Source organism: Quercus lobata, chromosome 2 (assembly GCF_001633185.2).
Source record: "Quercus lobata isolate SW786 chromosome 2, ValleyOak3.0 Primary Assembly, whole genome shotgun sequence".
Classification (NCBI taxonomy): Eukaryota; Viridiplantae; Streptophyta; class Magnoliopsida; order Fagales; family Fagaceae; genus Quercus; species Quercus lobata.
This window is the reverse complement of record NC_044905.1, coordinates 38,080,404-38,104,797: the sequence shown is the minus strand read 5'-3', so window position 1 is coordinate 38,104,797 and position 24,394 is coordinate 38,080,404.

Here is a 24,394-nt window from a genome sequence, read left to right as displayed (position 1 = left end):
GTTGAAGGAGCCACAATCTCTCTTTTTTTCATATCTCCCTCTTTTCTGTAAAATCCTCTAAAAGAACTGCAAATTTTACATAGAAATCCCAGCAAAGGGGCTATTCACGCACCCAAACCAACCATCAATGGAACTCACAACAAAATACAATGAGAAACCCATGCCACAAACTCAAATCCACCCAAAAAAAAAAAAAAGAATCAACCCAGCAGCTTCAACTAGCAACTTACAATACCCAAGCCACAAAGAACAACATAAACAACAATATTACTAAAAAAAACTCAAAACCACAATATAAAGCAATTTCACTTTACAGACCTTGCAACAGAAAACCTTCAAATGCATAGTTGAATAAAGATAAAAAAAAAATTAATTGAAAAAAAAAAGAGACAGAAGAAAAAAGTGACCTATGAATCTTGAACTAAAGATGAAAACAAAGGGATCTAAGGAAAAAGATGAAGAAGAAAGAGGTGTTGTGATGAGAGGTGTGAGAGATAAACTAAGGGGTAAAGAGGGAAAAGGGAAGAAAGAGATGAGCTTGTTATGAAAGAGAGAGAAAAGAACCTTAATTAGCTGATGTGTTGGGTCAGGATTGGCTAGCGTAAAACACACCCTTTACGCCAACTTCTGACCCAATTTAATCTCTTGTAGATTTTGTACCATAGATGACTTAAGCCCCTAATCCCCACTAACAACATTCAAGGAACCCATTACCAAGAAGAACTGATCAAGTAAGATATGCAAGAGAATTCAAACATTTTCACACCAAAAAAAAAAAAAAAAAAAAAAAAAAAAAAACCCTAAATAACCCTAGCTTTGCGTATGTAATCTCACTACTACATGGGTAGGAATTGATTGTTGTGTACCCAGGCAAGAGTTGGTGGAGTCTTTTATGGAAATTTTCTATCAAAAATTTGATGCAAGATTGATCCCACATCACTAGGAGAAAGTTTCGCACCCCGAATTTCAACTTCAAAAAAGCCTAACTAGCCCCATTTTCAAAACACAAGCAAGTATTCATCGAAATACGCATTAGAATCACTAAAAAGTGGTTTTAGAGTAAAAAAAAAGTGAGTTTTTTCTTTAAAAATTCTTTTTTCCCTTTTTTTTATAGTTCTTTGATTTCTTAGTCCTGCTTGGTCAAGGCCTTTCTCTGATCATTGGTCCTTTAGTTCAAAATTTTACTAAACTCTTTTTCTTTTCTTTTTTTGGGTATAATCTTCACACAAATCTACCAAGGGGAACAATTAAGATGAAGATTTGGTTTCTCTATTAGTGATAAACCTTATTTTCTTTTTCCTCTTCCATTCTTTTAAATTCTAATTGTAGGTGTTTTTTGTGTTAACGAACTGAAGCCTATTTTGCTATGCCTAGGCTATTTTGTTGTGGCTTGGAAAGTTGGGCCTGACCCAATATTCTAGCAGGACCGTGCTATAGGCCAGTTTGTGCACAAGCCCAGCATCCAAGAAGAGAGACAACAAAGATAAATACATACATACATACATACATACATATATATATGTATATATATATATATATATATCCGCAAGCATTAGCACACGTTTTATGGACTTACAAGTAAATGTCTTACAACATAAAGTTAGTCGTAGCAAATGGGTTAGTTACAGCAAAAAGATTCAGTTAGCAGAATAACCAATATAGCAAATATAATAAAGATGCTATGACAAAACAACTGATACAATAAATATAATAAAATTCCAGCAAGTAAAATTATGTATGCAAACGTTTGCGATGAAGGTGAGATGCTGAATCTCCCCGCAGGATGTGAACCAAAAGGAACCCAAACTCCAACCTGAATAACCTTACTATTGGACTATGCCATGAAAGTTGTGCATTCTGGAGAATGGGCCTAAATGGCTACTTGTTGCTGCTTCTAGGATTTTAAAGAGTGAGTTTGCTTAAGCGGGAGAGAAAAGATAGCCTATTGATGTATGCCTTTATGCCATGTTTTCTCTCTTTTCTTCTCACTTTTCCTTTTCCTTTCTCTCTATTATTTCTCTCTCAGTTCTTTATGCTTTCTTTCCTTGGGTCGCTCCTCCCCTTTCCATCTATGGCAACTGCCCTTATTTATAATGGGCTGGTCTTATAAGATTTCTCTTTTTTACTCCTAGGGTTTTACCAACTATTTCTGGTTTACCATGGACACCCCTTAATGGCTGCCCACCAACCCATTTGTTGCCCATCCACTACCACTACTGGACATGCCTAGTGCATTCTCTTTCTTCTACTACCCATTCCATGACAAGTTTCCCTTTGTTTGATCTTGCTATAAGCCTTTTTTCCTTTTGTTTGAACAGATAAGGCTTTGGGGTTTCTCGTTACCTACCTCTCTGGCATGCATTAAGTGGTGTCAACCGTCTACCACCTTGTAGACACTGCATTTTGTAACCCTTACGACTCAGGCCCCCGTTCCCCAATGATGCCCAAATTCCAAGGCCCAAGGTTGGTTTAGGGCTCAATCAGATGTTAAATTGACTTGAGATGTGTTAAAATGGAAAATATAACTTTTAATGAGAAAAAATCTATTTTTGGAAAATAAAGACCAAAGAAAACCCATGGTTTACATATGTAGGCACAAACCTGCGTACGCAGGCCACACGCCTGTGTACATAGGCGCAAGTCTACATACATAACTAGGGTTTCAGAGACATAAAAAAATGCAAGTTTTCTGCATTAAAGATTTAGGTTTGAAATGAATCTCACATCATCTGAGAGCCATTCCAAACCCCTATTTTTCAACTATATAAAGCCTTACATGGTACCTTTTCAAAGACACGGAAAATCCTAAGGAAAAACCTAAGATTCACTATAAATAATGAATCAAAAAGGAAGTTTTTCGTAAAACATCTTTAAGTTAATTTTATTTGATTGGGGCCTTTTCTAGCCTTGATCCTTTGAGTTTAAGATTACTAATCACGTTTCTATTGATTTGTGAATAGATTAACTAAGGGGAATGGTCAAAATCATGCTTGAAAGCTTCTTTTTTTGAAGTATTCTTTCAAACTTTTCTTTTTCAATTTTTGCCTTTAATCTGTTTCTTTGTTTAGTTTACGTTTATATATGTTTGTTTAGGTTAGTTTTAGGCTTTCTTTATGTTTTTAAGCATGTTAGGATGTTAGATTTATTTTTTTGTGCTTTGCTCTGTTTTGTTGTTAAAGTTTTTGGGCTGGTTTCCACGTACTCATAATCCTTTCTGCATGCACAGGCTTGATTATGCGTACACAGGTTTGTTCATGCATATGCATGATCCTGCCTAGAAACCCTACCTCTTTTATTTTGTTCTTTATCTCGTATTATGTGCTTTTGTTTTAGCTACTTTTTCACATTTTTATGGTCATGAGTCTTTGTTTCATAGTTTTGTTGTTTGTTTACCTTTCACACGTTGGTTGTTTGTTTACATGTTTAAATTAGGGTTTTCTCTTCCTTTCTTGTTTTAATGCCATGTACATTCATTTGCATACCCATTCATTGATGCCATAGGTGTTGTAATGCAAGGAGGTAAGTAAAGGTAAGTCATGCATTCGTATGTGCAAGCATGTTTGTTTGATAATATGTTTTGATGATGAGTATGAATGTATTTGGTGATCTTCATGTTCCCAATGTGATCCTTTGAGGTATGAATGCTTACAAGCCTTAGATGTGATATGATGACATGATGAATGCTAAGTTGATGAGATGTCATGATAGATGAATGCTAGGTTGATGAGATGTCATGATAGATGTATGCTAGGGTTTGTGATGAGATGATTGTCATGATAGATGTATGTTAGCTTTGCTTGATGAGCATGATTAGATGTATGGTTAGGGTTTGGGATAAATGATGTCATGTTATATGCTTAGATGTATGCTAGTGTGTGTGTGTGTGAGTTAGAATACAAGTATTGAGCATGCTTTTAATAAGGTTAAGATATAAGACACAATGAGAGGAAGCCAACTTTCGGGTTACGGCTGTTGAGGTCCAAAATATTACAAGTATTGAAATCCAAAACTAATGGGCCCTCAAAGATAAGAAAGGCCCAATCCTTGAGCCAAGGCCCGTTTAAAATGGGTGAAAGGCCCAAGCTCATGAATGGATAAGCCTTAGGCCTTAGAGAAGGAAGAAAAAGTAGAGGAACCTTGGCTCGGCCTTTGTGAGAAAAGCTCCCAAGAAGCCCAAAAAGAAACTAGACCAAGATACCTTGAAGCTGCCACAACTAGGGAGGGGATCCTCGGGAAGTGCAAGAGAGAATCAGCTGGGAGTTGGATAGCTCAGGGAAGCATGCTCATGGACACAAGGAACGAAAAAAGACATGTCTTATCAACCGCCTACAACTCAAAAGAAAAGGCTTTGGAAACAGATGATGACTTAGAAAGCAGTACTTGATGAAGGGAAGCTTGGTACCTCGGGAAGAGTAGGAAGGTGAACCATAAAGGAAGGTGGCTGAGAATCTTTCAGCCTGACAGGGAGAAATCTGCCTATTTGAAGAAAAAAGACAAACAGTGAGGCAGTCAAAAAGGAGTTCTAAAAAGTCTCTCTAGAAGCCTTGGAAAAATGAATTAAAAGCCAGCCCTCAAGACCCCCCAAAAGAGGAAGGTCAGCTGGGGACTTTTTTGGGAGAAAACCTCAAAAGAAATATATATTGAGAAAATGAGGAAAGGATTAGCCACCAATGTTGCTGACACAAATTGGTTCTGGTACCTAGGGTAGCAAATTGAGGGAATCAATGGCACACCAAAAACCCTAGGAATGTACTATAAAAAAAGGGATCAAGCCATCAACAAACCCATTCAACAACATTTAATCAGAGCAAAAAGATGCATTAGGGAGAATCACTAAACCTCAGAAAGATAGAGAAAAGAGAGAAACATTGTGAGGGATCCTGTGATGAGTGTTTCAAGATACAGTTGGATTCAAAGGGATTCAAATTTCACAAATCTTGAATGCCTACAAAGAGCTATCTAAGTCTATGATTTTTGAACTTATTTGAATCTCGTGACATATCCCAGTGAAAAATAGGATCCAATGTACTAAAAATTTAATACAATGACACATCACTGTATTTTCTGAGGATCTCAGACGTCCTTATTTGCACCTTTTAAATAATTATTTACTGTTCATCAGCCATTTATTTTACAATATGTATATGTTTGCATGTATGAACGTGTATTTGTTGTAAGGCCCATGTTTTGTGCACAAATTGGTTCATAATCAGCCCAATATAGCTGCGATGAACCAAGCCCAGTCCACCAACAAACAAATATAAGACTTTTGGAGGCCAAGGATCCTCGTTATCACTTGGGCCTGAGTACTGACCAAAAAAGGAACCCACAATAGCTTTGGGTGCCTAACACTTTTCCAAATCCGTACCTAAACTCCAAACCCATACCCTGGTAGTAAGATCAATGGTCCTTTCTCAAAAGAAAGTTATATTCATGGTTCCTAGACCATATAACTAGGTGGTGACTCCAACACTTTTTGTTGTGTCCACACACCCCTTTTAGGCAAAATGTCATCCCAGCAAAGCATTTTCCCAAAAGAGGCCTTAGCTGGAAACCAAAAATAGGCTCTTTTCCCCCCTCCACCAAACCACACCTTCTGAATCCCTTGACCATGGGCCCACTTTTCTTGTAATGGTTGGGTACAAGTTGGCGGTACTCCAGATGCTGTGTGTTTGCTTCGCTCCCTTTGTTTTTGTTTTCTTTCATTCCCACGTCATTTCTACCATTGCAAGTTAGTTTTGTTTCGTCCTGCTACATGTCCGCTCTACCCGTGCTTATCCTCTATGAAGAATGACGTGGGCTTTTCTCTTTGGGCTTACCATGTTTTCTTCTATCCCTTCTTGGGCTCGTGGGTTTGCTTGGCATGATTTCCTGCCAAATCGGTCCATTGGGCTTTCTTTCCTTTCTTTCTTTCTTCCTTAGGCTTTTATGGCCCATTTGCTTCTATCTTGCTTTGCATTTACCTCTTATTGTGCCTATGGGTCTATTTGCTATCATTTCTTGCCATGTTGGCCCAGTGGGCTTTATTTATTTCTTTCTTTCTTCTTTGGGCTTTTATGGTCCATTTGTTTCTATTTTGCATTGCTTTTACCTCTTCTTATTCATTTTTTGCTTGTTGTTGGGCCCTTTTTATCAAAAATGGGTATCAAGACTTATTTAATTAAGTTTTTTTTTATTACTTTAGTAGTTTAGTTTAGATCCTTTAGGTTGTATACATGTTTAGGCTAGATTAGTTTGATTGTAGGCTTTCTACCCCAAGGAGCATGTGTAGGCTCGACCTTATGTACCCATCTTAAGGAGCTTGTGTAGGCAACTTCGGTCATGTGTATGTAGGCTCATCTAGAATTTCAAACATTTTAACTTCACTTGTTTTGCTATTGTTCGTATGGTTTATAAATTTCAATTATATGTACTTATAAAAAATTATATTTAAAAAAAAAAAAAAAAAAACTTTCAATCATATGCGAGTAACATGCCTAGGGTTTGGGATTTCCTTCTAATAATAATAAGATGTTATGTAGGGTCATGTCATGGTTGGGTTACCATGATTTGCTTGGTGGTTAATGTTTGCTCTCATTTTTGTTGTGTAGCCTTAAAACAATCTTAACTAAACCTAGTCGAGCTAGTGAAGATTGAGAGTGTGAGGAAGCATGACACGAAGGACTTGAGCTCTTGGCCATACAAAAGTTGCTTAGTGCATGCATGCTCAGTACAAAGCCTACACATGAGGCCCTTACCATTGAAAGAGGTGAATACTACTCAGAATTTTGAAAAGGATGAGCACAAACATGGTCCCTTAGGCAAAAACTTGATTTTGATCATCTTTAACAAAGTTTGATTGGCTACTTCTACTTGGTTGTTTGTTTGGATTGTCCTAGTGAGGAGAAATGGCTTTGGATACTAAGTTATGAATAGAATTTATAAACGTGGATTTGTTGAACTACTTCTAGTTGTTGGTGGTGATACCTTTTGGGATATCAAACTGACACACAATTGTCTTTAACACAAAGTCCCTTAGTTGTTGCTTAGTTATATTTGTAAAGGCTTTGGCCTCAACCCATTTACTAAGGTAGTTGATGGCAACTCACGAAAAGCTTGACTCTATCTTCTCCTTCATGAGTGAAAAATCAGGTAAACAATACATATGTTGAGCTACCAAGGAAGTAATAACCCTAAATAGAAAAAAAAAAGAAAAAGAAAAAAGAAAGTAATATCTCTTTAAGAGTTTAGAGCAAGGCCTAATTGAAAATAAATTAAATGATTTATAATGTCCTGAAGACCTTTATGTCCATGCCATAATCGCTCCCTAGAGGAGTATGTGCTTTAAAATAGTAGAGGGCCCACAATGTTAATTCTTTGCAAACAACCATGGTGTTGAGATCAAAGATCGCTCTTTTTCTGATACTATAGGGAAGTCAATGCATCACTGACACATTGTGGGCACAAGGAAGTATGCCTCAACTGAGTAGACCGTGGCAGAGAAAAATGGAGTCGCCACCGAAATTAGGTGTAGGAACAATGTTAGGTACGGCTTGGGAAGGTGTTAAGTACCCAAGACCGCTCAACTTCTGGGCTGGCCACCATTATATGTTGTTAGGTCATATTTAATTAAAAAGTTTATTAAGAAAGCACTAATCTTTAACCTAAACATACATCATGCACTTAAGGAAATAACACACACAACATATTGAATATCACATCATAATATAAAAGGAAACAAATAAAACACAATAAAACATATTATATTATAAAAAAGGAAAAGATAACAATTAAATCATACACATAAGGAAATATTATAAAATAAACCAAACATGGTAAAAGACTCAAACCAACATGGTAAATAATTAACCTAAAACATAGTCAAACAGAATCAAATTACATATGAAAAATTATTTAAAAAAAATAAAAACAAGACTTTGCCCTAATCTAGGTTCGGGGTGCATACGCATACTCAACTATGCGCACGCATACTCGATGATGCGTACGCATCCTATAACACAGATTCGGAAAAATATATATCTTTACAAATTTAATCATTCAAAGATATAAACATAAAAATCAAGCAAGCATAATAGAACCCTAAACACTAAACTAAAATAAAGAAAATAAAACAAACATCAATATAAACAAATAAGCATGAAATAAAACAAACAATTATAATAATCTAACATTAACTCAATAAACATGTCAAACTTAAGAGGAATCATGTGAGAATGAACTAAAGAAACAAAAGAGAACAAAAACAAAATATACTAAGTCATTGTAGACACTCAATTTTGCACCCATGATTTAATCAAGGAGAATGACTTGAATAACCATCCATGTACCCTAAAAATCATCATTGCATTACCTACATCTTTTCGTTCATTGCATATCATAAAAATGATCTTGAGATTCTAACAGTCGCAACGGTGTTTTCGGTTTTCAAATCGAACCATCGGATCGAAAGATATCACATGATCAAGTTTGCACGGTCAACATGCATTGTGTCTAGGTAAGAACGACCACACATAATTGGTTTAAATTAATTTTGATTGGTTAAACCATTAAACTTAATTAAATAATTCTATGATTGGTTAATAATTCGTGTTTAAAATAGGATTGCATGCATAAGAATAAAATGGATGATTAGATAACAATAAAATTGTGGATAATTTGAACTTTATCAAGATTTATTTTAGGATATTTATCTACAAGATAATTGTTCTTAAATAGCCTGAATTATCTAGAAAGAGATGAAAAATCATAGACAGAGGATGAAAACATGTCTAGGTACAAGGACCGGTCAAAAAACCCTAGAAGAGGAGTCCAAACAGCACTCGAACACGAAAGAGTGTTTGGTGTCCAAAGGCCAATTCGGCACTTTTAGAGTGTTGAACAGCACTCTAAAAGGGCTAAATTTCCATGTTTTGGGCTTTGGCCCAACGGCCTTCGGGTGATGATAAGGCACACCCTTTTCAATCTTTTCACAAAAGGATGTGTCCAGATTCACATCCTAATCATCCATGCCTATTTTTTAGAGTCCTCTAACCTCTATAAATAGAGGCTGAACCTCATAATTTAACATATTTTTTTTACGCTCTGAGAGGCACATGTTTTGAGGCTCTCAAATTGCTGAGACTTGCTAATCCTCTCTGAGATTTGCTACTTAGGATTTTTAGGTTTCAAAGGTAACTAAATAAGTTTTTTTGAACCCTAAAACATCCTCTCAAGAACAAGGAAAGCTCATGCAAGAGGTTGTTTCCTTCACCCTATCTTTTCCTTATGATTCTTTTTATGTTGATGAATGTTTTTATCCATAACATAAATTATTAATTATTGTTTTGTTCAAAGCATGATTGTTTTTATGCAATTGTTATAGTCTCTTTCTTGAATATCAATAATCTGCATGTGAACAACTCTTTATCTTCAAAATAAAACAGATCTACGTCTTCTTTAAATGTATATCTGAATTTTTCTTCTAAATAAAACATATCTGCATCTTCCTTAGATGTAGATCGGATTTTTTTCTCAAAATAAAACAGATCTGCATCTTCTTTAGATGTAGATCTGACTTTTTATTCAATAAAATAGATCTGCATCTTCTTTAGATATAGATTTGAATTTTTCTTCACCATAAAACAAATCTGTATCTTCCTTAGATGTAGATCTGAATTTTTCTTCACAATAAAATAGATTTGCATCTTCATTAGATGTAGATCTGATTTTTTTCTCTAACATAAAACAGATCCATGTCTTCCTTAGATGTAGATCTGGATTTTTCTTAATCAAAACTGGTTTGTGTTTTCATTAGATGCAAATCCGAACATTTTTATCAAAAAAACAAATTTGTATCTTCCTTAGATACAGATTTGATTTTTTAATGCAAACAGATTTTTGAAATAAAGAAAAGATTAAACATGATTGTGTTTGTGTTTGTTTTATTTAATTCATGTTGCATAAATTTAAATTATGAGTGAAACTCTCTTCTTAAATAATTTTTCCATATTTTTTAAGACATATACAAAACATATCTGACTTTTCTATTATCAAAAACCATTTTTTTTTTTATCTCAAAACATATTTGATCTTTTATAAATCAAAAGCCATTTTTCTAAGTTCTCAGAAACAGATCCACATCTTCATTAGATGTAGATTTGAATTTTTCTTCACAATAAAACAGATCTACATCTTCATTAAATGTAGATCTGAATTTTTCTCTAACATAAAACAGATCTGCGTCTTCCTTAGATGTAGATCTGGATTTTTCTTAATCAAAACTGGTTTATGTCTTCATTAGATGCAAATTCGAACATTTTTATCAAAAAAACTAATTTGTATCTTCCTTAGATACAGATCTGATTTTTTAATGCATGCAAATTTTTGAAATAAAGAAATGATTAAACATGATTGTGTTTGTGTTTGTTTTGTTTTGTTCATGTTGCATAAATTTAAATTATGAGTGAAACTCTCTTCTTAAACAATTTTTTCCATATTTTTTAAGACATATACAAAACAGATCTGATTTTTCTGTTATCAAAAACCATTTTTTTTTGTTATCTTAAAACAGATTTGATCTTTTATAAATCAAAAGCCATTTTTCTAAGTTCTTAGAAACAGATCTGATACTTTTTCAATTCAAAAGACTTTGTTTTATGTAATAAACACTGATAATTCCTTGGATATCAGTGGGTTGACAAGACTCGAGCGATGATCTTTGGGCTATATCCTGTAATACAAAGAACACTGAATCAGAGGGGACCGGCCAAAAATCCTCCAATGATGAAGTTAGTTACTCTTGAACTCTCTGTAAGAAAGAAGTATTCTCTCAATAAATGAAATTGTCTGAATCCCCTTACCCTTCATCGAAGAAGCCTTATATAGTATGTGTGGAACGGTTATCTGTTTAGTAACCGTTCCCAATGTCGAGGAGTCCGGAGAATTGGGGGTAACTTCCATAACCACTGTGGAAGTTACCTGGGTTGGACGGGCCGGTGAACTCGTCCATCCTTAGTAAAGATGGACGAGACTTCCACGATGAACTCGTCCATCTTTAGTGAAAGATGGACGAGACCATCTTGGAAGGCTTGCCCTGCGTAAATGATGTGTAGATTCCATGAGGTATTGTTCGTCCATATATGGACGAGGTTCGCCAGAACGCTTGGAACTTTCTCTTCGCCTATCGTAGCTTCTTTCGTTGGACGAGACATATGGACGAGTTATGGACTTGGATGATTTGTGACACCATCAAACACAAATCTGAATTTTTATCTCCAAAAACCATTTTTTCTACATACTTCAAAACATATATGGTATTTTGACAAATCAAAATCAATTTTTTTTCCCAACAAAAACATATCTGAATTTTTTTTTTAATAAAAGAAGAGACTTCATTCATAAATAAATTTATGTGATTTAATTTTTCATTTACATGTTCAACGTATCATTTATGACATGCATAAAAAGGTACATTGGTCACAAAAGTCTAGAAGACCAGACTCTGTCTGGGTGAAATAGGTGTCTAACACCTTCTCATTCCGTAACCTAGCCTCCAAATTTAGATCTTTGGTTAAGTAGATCTAGCCTTGTCTTTATTTTTATTTTGGGTAGAATGTAACTAGGACAAAAAGACATGTAATTATTTGGTAGTTTGTAACTAGGACCCTAAGCCGTGTAATTTTTCAATTATGTAAACTTTTTTTTCAATTAATGAAGAGAACAATTCAGTCATGTATTTAGTTTTTCTTATTTTTTGTATAAAAAAATAAGTGACGACTCCATACCACTTACCCAAAAAGAGAGGTGCCCTAAAAAGCACACTCCAAAATCTCTCTTTTTTGAAAGGCGCCCAATTTTGGTGTTCTCTCACAATAGCAACTCCACTGGGGACATATTGAGGGCTAAGTTTCGTATTAAACTTAAGTGACCAAATATGTACTTTTGTTTTGTATGATTTTGCATGATATAGTTGTTTGTTTGTTTATTTATGTTTGATGGGATGTTGTATGATATGTTGTTGTTTGTATTGTTTGTTAAAAGTTTTCCCTAATTGTCATAGTGTGTGCCATCTAAACAACAATGTATGCACCCTTTTTCAACAACTTGTGCTGGTAGTAACCATGGATCATCGGTCTTCATTAGATTTGGGTACCTAGTGGCGAACTCACCAACTCATAGCCCAAAGTCACTGGATCATTTCCTATTGACTGTGAAGGACAAACCATGCCGTTTGGACCAATGCAATGTTCATTACATTACAAGTTGGGAGGTGTAACGTCCTAGCTATGGGAAACAATGAAACAACAAACTCACCTTACAACATAATGACTTAGAACCTACCCTTAGGTCGGTCCCGGTTAAAATTGCATTGCATGTTGTGTGTGTTTGTTTTGGTTGATTGATGGATGTGGATGGGGTCTTAGCTTTGATTAACCCGACCAAGGCTGTCATTAGGGGAGAATCTGGTCAAGATCTGAAGGAAGGCTGCAAAGAGAACCTAAGCTCGACACTCAAGCTAGTAGCTCAAGTTCTAAGCCCGTCACTCCCATCACAATACTAAAGCCTTCAAGCATAGAAGAAACTTCATTGTTGCAACATCACAACCTTATCTTTAACCTCCAAGATAGTTTAAGCCACAAGAAGTTTGAAGCTCCTAGCAATATGGCAGAAGAGGGAAAACACCCAAACACAGAGGAACCCATGAACACCCAATAGCTACTCAACACCATGGTAGCTAGTCGGATTCAGCTGAGGGAAGACATGAACCGTATGATGCAACAATTTCAGAATTCGAAAGGAAATCAAGAGGGGGACAATACTGATCATGATCCACTAGCCCTAGAGAATGAGAAGAAGATCAATGAAAGGATGAATAAAATGGAGGAGATGATTAGAAGAGCTCATAAGATGGAGGAACTTACGGACTACAATTCTCTCTCCCTGTTCCCTAATGCAAGGCTGCCACCCAAATTCAAGATGCCAACTCTAGACAAGTTTGATGGGACTGGCTACCCAAAGTCCCATCTAAAGATGTATATGAGGGCTATGCAGCCCTTAGGCGCGACCGAGGAAGTACTTACTCAGATGCTCCAAAATACACTGACCGGAGCCACTCTTAGGTGGTTCCTCAACATGGATAATGCAAGAGCAAGAAGTTGGGAGGACATCTGCCGTGAATTTCACAAGCAATACAAGTACAACATGGAGGTGGACATCACAAGAAGAGACCTTGAGACTACCAAGCAAGAGCCGAAAGAATCCTTCTCTACTTTCATTACCAAGTGGAGAGCCAAGGCTGCACAGATGATGAGTAGGTCGAGGGTGGAAGAATAGTTAGCCATGGTTATAAAAAAAACTTATTGCCTATATACCACAAGTATTTGTTTGCACAGTATTTTCCCCATTTTAAAGCTTTAATTGCTATTGGAACCCAAATTGAGGATGTTATAAACAATGGTACTATAAAGACTGATGACCTTCCAAGGTTTAGAAAGAATGTAGGGTCTAATTCTAAGGCTGCAGAAATTTCCAATATTCATAAAAATGATCCTTATTAATTGATTGCACCCATTGCACCCATGCAAGTACCACAAGAGCCTAAGTCTAGGAGAGAATTTCATGAGTTGTACATGCCCATAAGCCAAGTGTTTGATAAGCTAAAAGCAAAAGGGTTACTGAAACCCTTAGACCCAAGACCAATTCCAAACCCCTTTGCTTTCAAGGTTTGATATGAATAAAAGATGTGCCTACCACCAAGTCCCTGATCATGAAACTGACCATTGTTTCACCCTTCATCATGCAATTTAAGACTTAATAGATAACAAAGTCATTGCGCCGCCTACAAGGCCAAGCATCACTAACAATCCCTTGCCCAATCACAATTTTGGGAAAGGACTAAGGATTAATTGCTTGATGACCGAAGAAGAGAATAAGGAAGACCCGTCCAACTTGATCTATGACCTACTCGAGTGATTCATGATGACATGGGAAGAATTAATGGATAGGACATCTATTATTGCCACAGGATATGACATATGGAATGAAATACCAGAACCCAAGAACTACCCAACACTTATAAATGGGGGGAGACAATTCAAACCCCAAGAGGATAGTCAAACATCTACAAATGGGGGGAGACACTTCAAACCCCAAGTGAATAACCAAACACCCATAAGTGGGGGGAGACATTTAAAACCCCAAAACACTGATCCCAATGATCCAACTAAAATTGCCCACATCACAAGAGGGGAGACACTTCAAACCCCTACATTTAGAGACAAACAGCCCAGTGGAAGCTTTGAACAAATCCACCTAATAGATACCTGCTGAAGAAGATGAAGTCCTCAAGCAATTACAGAAGACACAAGCCAACATATCCTTATGGGGTTTACTCATGACCTCATATAAACACCGACAAAACCTAGTAGACTTGCTCAACCAAATCCAAGTCCCTACAACCACAACCTCTCAAGATCTGAATGCTATGATTGGGTCCATAAATAGGGAACTCACTATTTCCTATTCTAACAAGGATCTGACCAAAAAGGAGAAGTGCCATAACGATCAATTGCATATCATTGTAGATGCCATGGGGAAGAGGATACCGATGGTTTTGGTAGATGATGGAAGTGACTTGAACGTATGTCCTTTGAAGACTACAAGTTGCTTTAATCTAAGCATTGAAGACTTTGTGCCTACTGATCAACATGTGAGGGCATACGATAACAGAAGAAGAGAAGTCTTGGGAACCATAACATTAGAGCTTACCATTGGACCGATGGTCAAGAAGGTGGATTTTCAAGTCTTTAATATAGCCTCATGCTTCAATATGCTCCTTGGGCGACCATGGATCCATGACACAAAAGCCGTACCTTTCTCTCTATATCAAAAGGTTCAGTTTCCACATGAAAGGGCTATTGTGACCATCTATGGGGATACTTTGACTGTGCCTAAACTTGTTTATGGTATTGATTCTGAAAAAGAGCCATTGACTTTAGATGGCTTTGAGATTGAGAGGCATGGTTTTGAAAAGAGAGAAGAAAAAGTTAATAATATCCCAATGGACTTTGCTCCTTATGGCAATAACAATGTGGTAGCGATGATGAGGAGAACGAACTACCTTCCTACGATGAATTTGGGGAGAGCTGTGAAGAAGCCAACTGTTCAAGACTTGGTAATTCCTACTATCACACCACCTTTTGGGCTAGGCTATAAGCCTACTTATGATGATTTGTTAGAGATGGAAGTGAGAAAGATGGCTCGAAACAAAACCAAAGCAAAAGGACTTCCTTGTCCTCTAGAACCTCTGAAACCCTACACTCCTACATTGAATAGGAAGTTTGTAAAAGTTAGAGAAAATCAACGTTATTAGGGATTCCTAGAACCGAGATTCAATCCTATAACAAAGACAATGGTGCCCAGTTTCGAGATACTACTTGATTGCAACAACAAGGTTCCAAAATTGAAGAAGGAAGATACAACTTGGGTTCCTACTGAATGGGCTGATCACATGGATCCTGATGCCATGACTATGCTCTTTGGAGATCATATCTATAACATAGAAGAAGAAGAATATTGGGAGGCCTGCAAGCATACATTGAAGAGCCTGTATGAACTAAGAGCCAATGATGGAGACGAGGAAGGGGGAACAACCCCTAGTGATAGAGAAGATGAGAATGCAGACCTATTCTGTGAGGAATATGGTATCGATGTGGACTACTATAATCAAGATATTGAAGATGATGTCAAAGCTAACAGGTGAAGCGACACTAATAGTGATCAATACAGGCTAATAAATGTGTTAGAGAATGTAAGAGAGGAGAATGCACAAGCCAATCAAATGTATCATGATGAATATCCCTATGGGCATCTTTCAGATTGGAGCGATATCACTAATGTTAGTTCAAGGTCTGGCCCTAGGTATGACAAGCATGGTAGAAACGTTCCAGAATTGGGGTCGTATTATGATTCGGAACCAAATTCACCAACCCTACATACTGAAGATGAGGATGACATAGATGCCAGGTTGGCCGCTCTAGACCAAAAGCTGATGGTCCATAGTCTCCGAATCATGACACCGGAGAATGCTGATCGTAATGAGGAGAGAATGGAAGAAAGTGAGTCAGAGCATCTCCCTTAGTACACTGACTTGGGCAACAGTGGCAAACACGATCTATTTGATTAATGGATGGATAACATAGAGCGCCTGGATGCTTTTGTAACTAACAAGCCTACAGACATGGAGGTTAAAGAAGAAGTTACAGATTATATGGATGTGGATCTCACAGTACTGATGCTGAGGGAAGAAAGAGCTTACTGGGAGACACCTGCCATTGTGGAAGCCACGACCGAGTTGAAGAACTGGGCATGGGAGGGAGCCACCCACCCCATGGAAGACTCTGTAAGGAAGATCAAAACCGTTAAGTCAGTTACTTTTACCAAGAAGATCAAGACCACCGAGCCAATCACTCCTGCCAAGAACATTGTTTCCATTCCTATTGAGTCTATTTTTGCTAGTGTTTGTATTCCTGTCAAATCTGTTTGTGATAGTTTTCCAGTTGAGTCTGTTGAATCTATAGAGTCTGCTAAAAACTCTTTCCCTTTTAATATGATTTCTAATTCTACTTATTTGCTAGCTTTGAATATTTTTATTTCTGAAATTGGTAAAGAAACTCTTAATAAAAAGGAATTAAAACATGGATACCTAGAACCTATTAAAAAAGAAACCCAACCTATTAACCTGGGAACTGATGATGATCCGAAAATGATCCAAGTGGGCAATACCTTAACCACTTCAGAGAAAGATGCATTAGTGGCACTGTTGATAGAGTTCAAAGAGAACTTTGTCTGGTCATATGAAGACATGCCTGGGATTGATACTGATATAGTACAACACTGCATCCCAATAGCTCCAACCATGAAGTCGGTCAAGCAGAAATTGAGAAGAATGAAGCCAAAGTAGACTCTCAAGATCAAAGAAGAAGTAGAAAAATAGTACAATGCAGGATTCTTAAGAGTAGTTAACTATCCAAAGTGGTTAACTAATGTGGTTTCGGTATCGAAGAAGGATGGGAAAGTCCGAATGTGTGTAGATTTCCGAGATCTAAATAAAGCTAGTCCAAAAGATGACTTTCCATCGCCTCACATTGACGTCCTGGTTGATAACACAACAGGGCATGCATTGCTCTTGTTTATGGATGGATTTTTAGGATATAATCAGATTAAGATGGCTCCAAAAGATATGGAGAAAACCTCCTTTATCACTCCATGGGGGACATATTGCTACAAGGTCATGCCATTTGGCTTTAAAAATGTTGGTGCTACCTACCAACAAGCAACCACTACTTTGTTGCATGATTTGATCCACAAAGAAGTAGAAGTTTATGTTGAAGTCCAAGGACCGTGAAGGGCATATGCCGACTTTAAGGAAGTTCTTTGAAAGAATCTGATTCTACAAGTTGTGGTTGAATCCAAAGAAATGTACTTTTGGAATCATATCCGGAAAAATGTTAGGGTTTATGGTTAGCCAGAGAGGAATAGAAGTTGATCCTGACAAAATCAAGGCAATTGTAGAGATGAAGCATCCAAAAACTGAAAAGGAGATCCAAGGATTTCTGGGGAGAATACAGTACATCAGCAGGTTCATAGCCCAACTCACTATGACATGTGAACCAATATTCTGACTGCTCAAGAAGGAGGTCCCAACAATATGGAATGAACAATGCCAAGAAGCCTTTGAAAAGATCAAGAGTTATCTGATGAAACCACCAATACTTGTCCCACCAGTTCCTGAAAAGTCATTGTTGTTGTATCTTACCACTACAGATACAACAATGAGGGCTTTACTTGTTCAATACCTAGAGAAGACTAGAAAGGAGAATGCAATATACTACATCAGCAAGAAGATGTTGCCTTATGAAGAGAAGTACTCACCATTAGAGAAGACATGTGTAGCACTTGTATGAGCAACCCGTAAACTCAGAGAATTTGATATTAAGTATGTGACTCAGAAATCTATGAAGGGGAGAGCAATTGCCGATCACTTAGCCTATTGTTCACCAAAAAAAGCTAAAAAGATCCAAGAAGACTTTCTAGATAAAGACATTATGGGGATTGAAGTAGAATCATGGAAGATATATTTTGATGGAGCAACAAATCAAAACAAAGTGGAATTGGAGTTCTTTTAATTTCTTCAAAAGGGACACACATTCCATTTTCTGGTAGACTCAATTTCCTTGCCACCAACAATGCCACAGAATATGAAGCTTGCATCATGGGTCTACAAGCAGCCCTAGGCCTTGGAGTAAAAGAGTTAGAGGTGTACGGAGACTCAGCATTAATAATCTCTCAGGTACAGAATAAGTGGAAGATCAAAGAAGAAAGACTTATGCCTTATCATCAATGTCTTCAAAAGTGAGCATCAAAATTCAGCAAGATCCAATACCAATACATGCTGAGGATGCAGAATCAAATTGCAGATGTTTTAGCAACCATGGCATCCATGATGGATGGGCCAAAAGAAGATGAAGCTAGACCGATAGTGTTGGAACAAAAAAAAGAACCAACCTACTGCATGACAATAGAAGAAGATGAGGAAAAGAATAGGGAAGGTGAATGTTATTCAGACATCTTACAATACCTCAAGGATGGGACATACCCGAAGCCTGCAGACAAGAATGATCAGTTAACCATCCGAAGGTTATCCATTAATTACATCATTTATGGAGAAAAGCTTTACAGAAGATCATATGATGGAATTCATCTCATTTGTGTAACCGTTAAGGAAGCACAGCAAATAATGGAAGAGGTTCGTGAGCCAAGTTATGGGCCACATATGAATGCACACATGCTATCAAAGAAGATAATGAGATAGAGCTATTACTGGATTACTATGGAAGCTGACTATGTGGCTCATGTTCGAAAATGCCATCAATGTCAAGTCCATGGAAATTTGAAACATATGCCACCCATGCCACTACATACTATGACAACACCCTGGCCATTCTCTACATAAGGAATAGACATTATTGGGAAGATTCACCCTACAACATTCAATGGCCATGAATTTATACTTGTAGCCATTGACTACTTTACTAAATGGGTAGAAGCTGCTTCATACAAAATTTTGAATTCAAAGAAAGTTGCTCAATTCATTCAGACCAATATCATCTACAGATACGGGGTCCTGCATGAAATTATCTCAGACAATAGGTTGCACTTTAAAGGAGAAATGGAGAAGCTACTACGACAGTTCAATATTTGACACCACAAGTCTTCACTTTATCGCCCCCAAACCAATGGAGCAGTTGAGGCTGCTAATAAGAACATAAGGCGAATCTTGAAGAAGAATACAAAAAACTATAAGGACTAGCACTTATAGTTGCCCTATGCACTTTGGGGGTACAGAACATCAATTTGATCTTCCACGGGAGTCACTCCTTATTCATTGGTGTATGGGATGAAGGCAATCCTTCCCATTGAGATGGGTGTCCATTCACTAAGGACAGTACTGGAGAGTGAAATCTTTGAAGCAGATTGGTTGCAAAGTAGATATGATCAGTTGTGCATGCTAGATGAGAAAAAACTCAAAGCCTTGTATCATATTCAAGGTTACCAAAAGAGGCTTAGGAAAGCTTTTGACAAGAAAGTGAGAACCAGAGATTTGAAATTGAGGGACTTAGTGTTGAAGGAAATTTGAGCCCCAGTTCAAGATGCAAATGGGAAGTTCAAGCAAAATTAGGCAGGCCCATACATTATCAAGCAGATATACTTTGGGGGAGCAGTAAGATTGATGGACTTAGATGCAAACCCTTTCACTGAGCCAACCAACATGGATCAATTGAAGAAATACCAAGTCTAAGGTGGTTATAAATTATGTTGTTTCCCTTCTTAAGTTTGACTAAAAAAAAAAAAAGCTCGCTAGGTTGAAAACCCAAAAGGGCGGTCTAGGCAAAAATTAGAGCAAACAAAAAAAAGAAAAAAAAAAAGGTAGGTTGAAAACCCGAAAGGGCAGTCTATGCAAAAGGAGAGTTAAAAAAAAAAAAAAAAAAAAAAAAGTGAGAGAGCCTACTAGGTTGAAAACCCAAAAGGACGACCTAGGAAAAAGTTAAGGCGAATAAATAAATAAAAACCATCATCATCAATGAACTACGTGATGACCTGATCCTTCTATCAAAGGGGTATGTAGGCAACCATGCATTGGTTCGATCACAATTTCCCAAACCCACCATTTGCCCATTAACCAAAATTATCAAAAATTCAACCATTCCACTAAACCATGTCATTACACAAAATACAAAAGCCCAAATCCTAAGCCAAACCATAAAAGAACCAAACCCTAAAAGCCTACACCTTAAACAGGACCCTTAACTTGCAAATCCTAAATAATTCCTAAACATAAGAGTTTTTACATCAACTTCTAAATAAGCAAGTTCAAAGCCAAAAATAAGAAGGTCAGTTTGTCTTCAGTCTTTTCTTTTTCTGTTAGTCATTGATTTCTTCTGTGATAGGTACTTTCTTATCACTGTCCCTTCTTTTGAATTCATAGTTGTCTTCATCGAGTTTTTCCTGGTTATCTTTGAGAAATTGCTTTCCCATAGCAACCATCTCAGTTTACTTGTCAACAATCTTATCTATCAACCAGTTAGAGTATTCTGTAGTCATCTTGTGAAAGGGAACCTTGACAAAAGTTTAGTTCACTCGGTCAGCCATCTCTAAACCCAATAGCATGTTCTTTACAGAAGTAGGATTTGTGTCCACAAGAGAGAGAGGTCTTCTTCTTTTGCCATTAGGTATTCCTTGCTCATATTTGAATTGCCTCAAGAGTCTATCTCCCTTGTAGAAAGTTGCCCTCTGCAACCCAACAAGGAAGATATGATATGACCTTAGAGACCTTAGTAGAGGGGGTGGGCTCTTCCACCAATAACAGTCCCATTGAATTGAGGTATTGGATTTCTTGTCTAAGAATTTCACCTAGTCACTCTCAGTTTGGCACTCAGTTTTGATTAAAGCCCTGTTAAGAAAACTGTTAGGCCCATAATTACTGGTTGTAGGCTTGGCAATCATGTCTAGTCGTTCCATAGCCATATCTGCAAAGTCAAAGGACTCCCTGAGAAGTTCTTAGTTTCTCCACCTTGAAATACAACATCCAATCCTAGAAGAGTTTCTGCCAAGATCAAAGAAATAGGATTATCACCATCCTTAATTTGATTCATAACACTTATGGCTTGGGCATCCACAAAACCGCGCCTTCCAGAACAAAGAAAAAGTTTTCCCACCACGCATAAAGCCAAACCGAAGTTTTTCTGCATATTGTTGGTCACTCCATAGGTGCATTTGTCAATCAACCGAGAGATAATGGCACAAAGATTCACCATATGACTTTCAATCATACTATAGGGAATGGAAGTAGGAAGACTGAGAGCATCAGACAAAGATTCCTTATACCGGGGATCACAAAAAACCACTACGGATTTTTTGTTAGGATCATAGCCCAGAATAGCAAAAAACTCTTCAATTGTTGGACAGAGTTCAGCAGTATTAAACCGAAACACATGATCTTCGGGATCCCAGAATATTACAACAGTACGAATGAAGTCCCACTTGATTTTGACATTCCTCAGAGCCTTGATTCCCTCTAATTTGAAGGCTGCAAAATTGGTTTTAGTACTGAAATCAAAGCTACGAACCTGTCTGTTGATATCATGAATTGTTGAATGAGAAAAATTATGATTGCTAGCCATGGATGTCTTTTGCTTGTGATTATTATGTTTTACTAACCTTTATGCAGAGATTTGTCGCAGGAGAATTCATTTAAATAACTTGCATAAATTCCTAATCAAGTTTGAAATAGATTTCAGAGAGTTTGTACTTGACTAGGAGAGTATTTCATGATCACAAACGAAGTAAAAATCTTTCAAAAAACGCAACAACGTGAAACGCGCATCGGAAAAGCATGAGGAGTTGGCCCACCATGACATAAGCGTCGCGGCGTGGCCAAGTGCAATTCGGCACTCCAAAAGTGCCGAACGGCACTCCTCATTTGCCAAGTGGCACGCATCCCCTCGGTCCTACACTTATGCAATTCCATGTAGTTTTACATTCTCTTGTAATTTCTTAAGACCGTTTGACACTCAAAAAGATTTTTTTTAGGTCAAACTTAGGCTTTCGAACATGTCTAACTCACTTGTTTTCAAAAATCATCACTTGCATCATTGCTTTCAAAAATTGATCAAATCAAGTTTTTTTAAGACTAGTAGATTTATGTTCCAAACTAGGGGCATTCGCCCATGCCTCATTCATTTTCAAATAACAAAAGATCATCATCTCAAAACAAAACAAAAAGAAAATAAAAAAAAATCATCATTGTTAAGATTTCCAAAAATCATGCATTCATTTTAAACTAGGGGCATTCAACTCCACCTCATTCAAGTAAGTGCAAATTCAAACAGAGCCAAGCAAGATAAGTTTAAATTAGTACTACAAGATCTTATCATGTGAATTCTAAACTTGTCTTAGTTAAAGTTTCTACATGATCCGAGGTGATGCCAAGGACAAAGAGCTAAACATGGGAAATAATACAAGATTGTCTAAGGAACACTTCCTTTTGTTTTGCAGGAAAAATAAAAATAAAAGTCATACATCATTAGGACTCAAAGTCCGCCTGCGTGAGGATCTCCTTGATCCACCTCTAAAGGAGCCACCTTCAGTGTTTCCTTCCTGACTTGCGAAAAAGTGAGGATCGTACTTACGGTTTTCAAGTTTGAGGCTCTTGATCCTTTCCTCTAAAGCTCTCCTACTAGTGTCAGCAGTTTCCATTTGATGTGCCTGAAAAGTCAGTAAAATCAGGTGTTAATTCCATTATCAAGCAAAGTTCAAGCCAAAGACACTTAGAAAGCAACATGGTATACCTAGTTCGAATCATTGAGCACATATTGGGAGGACTGAGTGCGAGCCAATGACTACAAACCTCCAATCATCCGTATGCTTTCTTCCATAAGATCCACATCAACCTGAAGCACAACTCTACTAGATTAAGAGCCACTTATCCAATTAAGAAGAAAAAAGGACAAAGAACTAAGCATTCAAAAACATACTGGATTGGGCCAAGGAACATTTGGTAGATGCTCTGGCCTAGTCAAAGGCATGGAATTATATGTTCCATCAGGATTCATCACACCATACTGCCATGCCAGAAAATGAGGATAAGTCTCCATGAAGGAACTAGAAGAACTACCAGCATGATGAGAAGAGGGAATCTCTTCCTCTTCCTCTCCCCCTTCCTCCCCTTCAAAAGCAGGAGGCTGAAAATCCAACATGTAAATATTGTTACCAAGTAGAATTATGGAAAATGAATTTGCAGAACAAAAGTTTGATCTTAGAAGGGAAGAGAAATATCGTTCTGCCAATCACCAAGATACCAATACTTTCAATGCCCACATTCAAACAATACTTGACGGCCATTCAGTTCTAGAGCATGCTCACACTCAACATACCCCTCACATCCAGCCCAAGGATTTAAGTTCATCTGAAAAATCACAAAAAGGAACTTAGAAAGAGAAGAGACTGAATCATAACCAAGTGCCAAATATTTAAAAAGGAAAAGAAAGAAGGAATTCACATCATCAATGGTCAGATTGTCAATCACCAAGATCCAAATCTCCAAAGAACACCTGGAAGGTATAAACAAACGATGTTTGGGCAACCAACGGAGAAATCTAGGAAAAATGCTAGTAACCTCCCCCCGAATTTCTGGACCAACCCCAAAATACTCATACATCCAAACCTGAAAACTTTACAACATCATTACAACATAGCCAAAATGATTTTCCACAACCAACACATAGCCAAATAAATACCAAACCCCACCTGCCATACAAATGGAGCCCCACCCAAGCTTGAAAGGCTCCGCTTAGAGAGTTGGGTCATGAAATGCATCAGAGTAGCATAGGCCATGCTGCCCCAGTCATAATTTCAGATTTGTTAAATTTCAGATTTTATTTTTTATGAAAATAAAAAATCATAAAAAAAAAACCAATCTCTCTTTCAAATTTACAAAATATTATTTTTTAGGAAATATATGAGTAAGATATTTCCTAAAATATATCTTAAGTTTGATTTAAAATACTTTCATTCTATTGTCTTCAAGGTTCTATTATTGTATTGTTACCAAATAAATGAATAGTAATAAGTATTTCATTACAGCGTCTTGTATTCTTTGTAATACATATTCTTATTCCTATGTAATTACTGTTACAATCTATCAAAAATGCCCTAAGTGATTTTCACAGACCCCTTCATAGATTTCCCTCAACACAATCACCATGATGATCAAATGCTAGATCTAAGATTGTCACTAATCACATTTAGTCACTTGGATGTGTTTAGCCATTGTTTAAACCACGATGAGGCCAATTCT